A 6,000-nucleotide genomic window follows, 5' to 3' on the forward strand; every position below is an offset into this window, starting at 1 on the left:
CAGAATGCTACGGTGCACCGGAGGCCTCTGGGATCTTGTGGAAATGTGCATTCTGATCCTGCAGGTCTGGGGGAAAGCCCGAGGTCCTGTATCTCTGAAGATTACAATATAAATGGCAACCTCTGTTAGGTCTTTCAAATATCAGAGAGCCATGTGATGATAGGAAAATAAAGGCTATAAGATAGGGAGTTAAAAAAGACCAAGGTTTTCAAGCAGTTGACACTCTTTTTCTGGTTGTTGATAATTGATCTGATAAGGAAGAAATGACAGACCATGAACCATGAACTTGCTGGGGATTATAGATAAACAGATTAGTCTTTTTTGAGTCTGGGTGATATAGCTAAAGACAAGAGAATTCCATTTTGATATAAATGTCACGAGGAAATCTCAAGGCAGTGACATATTATTGCTTTGGGGCTTTGTTAGCAGTTCAAGTTTAGTCCAGGTAACTGGTGACTAGAAATAGATCGAGAGGAAGGAGGTGAAGACTGGGTTTAACTGAATAGGCCGAACGGTTTTCCACAGACACTTGATACTTTCCTTCTGTGTTTTGGCATTCTATTATGTTTGTGGATTTCTTTGGGCCCTAAAGGTAATGTGAACATGAATTCCATAAATCCGTAGTAAATGAAACTGGTGAGAAAAATAAGACAAATGCTATTTTCTTGAACTCTCTCTAAATGAAAACAAATGATGTTTTTGTTCGTCTGTTTATTTTGTCTTGTTTTTGTTTTTCCAAACAAGAAGTGTCTGGGTGGGGAAGTGCTTGCAAGTATCCCGAGCATTCAATGTAAAACAGCCTCAACTTCCAGCTTCTCTTTTGCTGCCACATTTTCATCCTGAACGGTTAGCCTTAATGATGGCCGGTCAACCTGAAGTTCTAAGAAAGAATGGTTCTTTTCCAAAATGGGTTAAAAATGTCACTGGCTTGTGATTTCAAGTTCGCCTCCAACCTCAGCTCTATTTCCTTAAAGCATCAACCACAGTCTGAGAAATTGAAGAAAAGTATGGGCTTTCATGCTTGCTAAATGGCCTCTCGGATAGATTTCTTGGTGCTGCTGTCTGTTCCTCGTTCTTTTCATATCCTTGGCCTGGTTGGGTTCTTCATGATCTCTCATTTGGGTTAGTCCTTGCGAGTGATGTGAAACCCCAAGAGTGTTGTTGTTACTATAGTCCACAAGAATGCTACTCCCCTAGAGTCGTCCGGTACACAGCCTGTGCAGCCTTGCACAAGGGCACTCTGCTCACGGGCAACTTTACCTTTCTGTGAGTGACCCTTGCCCAACTGTCCTAAGGCGGTTCTCACAAAGCTCTTAAAGCTCAGTGCTTAATTAGCTCCCATTTCCCTCAGGCCAAACACCTTAACGTGGGAGAAAACTCGAGTCCAAACTACCTCTGCAGTTCCATCTCCTGTCACCCTACCTAAGCTCAGGGCACTACTTGTCTCACTTGGCCCACGCTTGTTCTTATACACCTCCTTTTGCGTGTCATTCCTCCTGTCTAGAATTTTACTTGGATGTTTCTTCCTCTAGGAGCCTTCTCTAATGCTATTGGACCAAATTAATTCCCTACTTCCATTTTGTTGGCCCTGCTGTAACTTTGTTTATATGTGTATTTTGCCAATTTTGATGAATTTAATTAAATTTGTAGCTATGATCCCTATGAAATGGTTTTATTGTCAATTTCTTATCTTTGTAGCCCTGAACAGCTTTGACATCTGATTTCTCAAGGTTGACTGGGTAGTTGGGCCGGTAGGGCTGGGATGCCTCTATTTACTTGATACTTCTGCCTATGACATCTCTTCCTACTGCATGCCAGGCTGCAGAGTGCAGCTCTCATAGGGAGAGGACAAAGAAGAAGGTGTGGGAAGGCTCAGATCCTCACCAATGGCCCCCTGAAACCTCTCACATCCTCAAGTGTCACTTGCCATGGTACATACTAGATAATCATCATTGATTGCTGTCAAAGCAATACCAATGTTAACATTTGCTGAAGAAAAGTTCTTAATACCAGGTGTTGAGTATTTCCACTCATGATCTTTAATTCTCATCCAGCCCCAGAAGTAGATGTCTTGTGAGGCTAATGAAATTTGTTTTCAGAGCTATGCTCTTACAAGAGTTCCTTCCAAAGAAAGCCCTGTTTTTAAATTGCTTGTTAAGAAATGTATAGTCTCTTTCAGATTCTAAGTAAACATTCTTTTCATACCTAATATTGGGGTGTGTGTGTGTGTGTGTTATTTTTTAAGAAAGTCCTCCAAATGGTAGAAGCCTCAAGACCCACAGAACCTGGACCTGCCTTGCCTTGCCCTTATATTGTAAAACATTGTCCTAACATCAAAAAGTGCATTCAGATACTTTAACCACAGAAAACACAGGGTCATATTGCCAAGTTAATGAAAAATGATACTTTTAAATTGGTCTGTTCTGTCACCAAAAAAAAGCACAAAACTTAAGATACTAAGATGTACGCTGTGAGTAAGTGGCAACGCAATGACCTAAGAAAGTCCAAAATGATCACAAGTAATCCCTTCTGTAATCCTCATCCTACTGGGCCCACCTTCATTTGAGAAAGGGAACCGAGTGAAAACTAGCAAGGAGCCAGTCACCAGGAGGGCAAACAAATGTGAATACTCATGTCATTAGGGTTTTACTTAGTAGGTGTATTTAAATCATATATGAGAACTAAAGATCAGAGAAGTTAACTTGTCAAGACTCACATAGCTACTAGTGATTGAGCTAGGTTCCAAACTGAACTTGTTCTCTATTTGCTGATTGATTTTAATACTTAAGACAAAATTGAGGAGAGAACATAATTATTGACTTCCTTCCAATCCCTTCTGCTGCTCTTTCTGGAATCCCTTTATCCTAACCCTTCCCTCATGGCCTCAGGGAGAAGTGAGGTCCCCAGGACACCATGATGGAGGGTTTGACACCTGTCCTAGGTCTTTCTAATTCCCACGACCCACTTTGAGATTGCCATTCAAACTTTAGAATTGGGCTTGCTCATTTATTTGTTTACTTTCATGGGTATGTCAAATTCTAAAACTTCTTGCAAAATAAGTCTTTGACTTACACATCGCCATTTCATCTCTTACCTCCCTTGTGTCTTTGGAGAACCCAGACTAAATAGAGATTTCTGTGACCTGGGCTTTGGAAACTGGCTAGTTCTCACCCAAATACACACGGCTCTCTAACATTCTCCTGGGAATCCTTAATCTGGCAGGGGCTGGCAGCGTTCATCTTTGGCAAGTCCTGTGAGCCAGAGTAGGCTCACACCATCATAGAGAAGGGTTTTACCAGGAGTACCTTTTTAGGTGATGTCTTTTTTTTCTGAACCATCAATTAAGGAACAGCTGCAAATGAAAGGAAATATTCCAAATCAACATTGTCTGGAAAATCTAAGATATATATCTACACAGAAGCATTTTTTTCCTAGTAAACATTCATCAGTTCGAATCTTAAAAAGTTGTCTTTTGATAGAAATCTTCCTCAAGTGTATCAATATTTTTCTATTTTCTTTCATGAGGTACACTGCAGAGACTAACAATTTCTTAATGACTTGGGGTCAGCACAGAAAACATATTTATCTTATTCAGCACTAACTTAGAAATTCTCTCACTGTAGGGCATCTCTGTGTTAATGCAGAATAAAATAATTGTTATTCATATTTATTGTAGTGATGTTCATACTTAGTGTAGTGATTGAAGTCCTTATGGGAAATGACTCCGGATTGCTCTGCAACCAATTGTGATCATTGCGTGTCATTTCTCAATCTTTTCTCTCCTTGTAATGCTGTTAGTTGTTACTTCTTGCTTTTCTCAGTGAGCCTGCCTTTAACAAAGGTTATTCCCCTCTCTCTAGAACAGTGGATCTCAACAGGGGCAACCCCCCCCCCCCCCGGGGGATTATTTGGCGATGTATGGTGACATTTTTAATTGTCACAATTTACAGAGAGATGCTACTGGCATCTAGTGAGTAGAGGTCAGATTACTAAACCTCTCACAGTACACAGGCTGGACCTCCTCAACAAAGAATTACCTGGGTCAAAGTGTCAACAGTGGCCAGGTTTAGAAACACTGTTCTAGGATTGTAGGAAAAGGGAAAAGCTCTAAAGGAGGAGCTGGGAGCTTTGTCTAAAGTGTGTAAAAAAAAAAAAAAAAAAAGTGTGTGTGTGTGTGTGTGTTGGTTCGTGGTCATTGGTAAGGTCAGGGGCCAGTTTCATTTATTTCTCAAAAACAAAACTGTTCTCATGGATGGAGATCCCTTACCTCCAGCTGGTTGAGACATTAGAATTTGACTCTAAAATCAGGTCTTCAACACCTGTGTGCACACAGAAACTATTTTCCTTTAAGGAAGATTGGCTTGTGATTTTTTTTTTTTTCTCTTCTGAAGTTATTTGGTTCAATGCTGTTGCCACATTAAATGCTTTTCACTTGGTATAAATACTGTGGTATGTAGTATGTTTCTAAGCAATTTTAAATTTCTGTTTACAAGGACTTTTATGTTAATTGTATAAATCATATGCTAATTGTTTAAGCCATTTCTGTGTGGTTTGATAATATCGGGAAACTTGGTGACTAACAAGACCTTTCACCCCTGCTTTTTTTTTAACCACATTCTATGGGGAGACTTGATTTTGACCAAGGAAAAGGTAAAATGTCTAGAGTGACATAGTTCTTTTTGAAGGAGATACTATTGAAAGCCAGTTGATTAAATGTAATCTTCTACTTCTTTACACCTTCTTGTTGGTTTTCCAATAGTTAGAGGTCATTGACCCCACAAGGAATCTTAATGCTAAAGCTTGGGGCTGCATGAACTCTACAAAGTGCACAAATTCTGACCTTGTCACTAAATGGGCTCGAAGTAGGAAATTAATTCTTTCAATCTGAGAGTGAAGACTAGTTATATTTTCTGAATGCCCATCTCATCTCAGTGAAAGCTTATTCTGCTTTTCTAGGTTTGAGAGTATTTGTTTATTTTTATTTTTTTTTTAATATTTTATTTATTTATTCATGAGAGACACAGAGAGAGAGAGGCAGAGACACAGGCAGAGAGAGAAGAGAGTATTTGTTTAAATGATTTTACATGGAGATGTAAAATCTTTCTATACCGATATTTAGCATATGCCTTACTATATACATATATATATAAATATACATCTCTCTATATAATACATCAGATAGGGAAGTACTTTTTTTTTGCAATGCATATTGGGCTAATTGACTTGAATCCCTTGCATTTTACCAATTATGTACATTTATTTAGTGCATAAAAAGTGTAACAATTAATATTGAGGTGTAAATGAGTATGCTTGTTCTACCACTGTTTTATTCAAATGCGATGTGTCAAAATCAATTTGATATGAAATGCAGAGTGATAGATGAGAGTGATAGATTTAAGGTATGTACAGTACATTATGGAATTTTGTCAATCGCCCAGCAGCAGTTGAAAAGAAAGAGTATAATATGATCTTTAATACAAGAGTTTCTTGGTGCACATGAAATGGATCAGATATCATAAATCAGAGTTATACGTACATTTAGAGAGAACAGTTAACATGACAACTGTGACTTTTGTGTAATATTTATATTACTTTTTTGTTTGCATAAGGAGTAAACAAATTTAAAAGTAGAAATAATACAATAGACTTCAAATAATTTTTCAGTGCCTTTATTAGTGCTTTTAATTTGATATTTTACTGTCATGTTTTCTAGTTTTTGTTTTTCCTTGAAAGCTGTTTGATTTTGCTCATGTTTAAAATTTTAAAGGCTGTCTTCAGTGTTTCTGTATATTGCTGTTTGTCACTTTTACATGAAAAGTATTCTTTGTGTGCCTATTATAACATTTGTTACTTTAAATAAGAAATAAATTAGTTTTTGTTTCTCAAGGTCACAGAAATCATACAATTTAACATAATCATTTCATTGCTGAGTCTTATAAGAAATAAGCAAAAGTAAGTGTAGAAGATTGTTCAGTACGTTATGTCAAATTACAATTGCAT

This window comes from Canis lupus, chromosome 19 (genome assembly GCF_011100685.1).
Source record: "Canis lupus familiaris isolate Mischka breed German Shepherd chromosome 19, alternate assembly UU_Cfam_GSD_1.0, whole genome shotgun sequence".
NCBI lineage: Eukaryota > Metazoa > Chordata > Mammalia > Carnivora > Canidae > Canis > Canis lupus.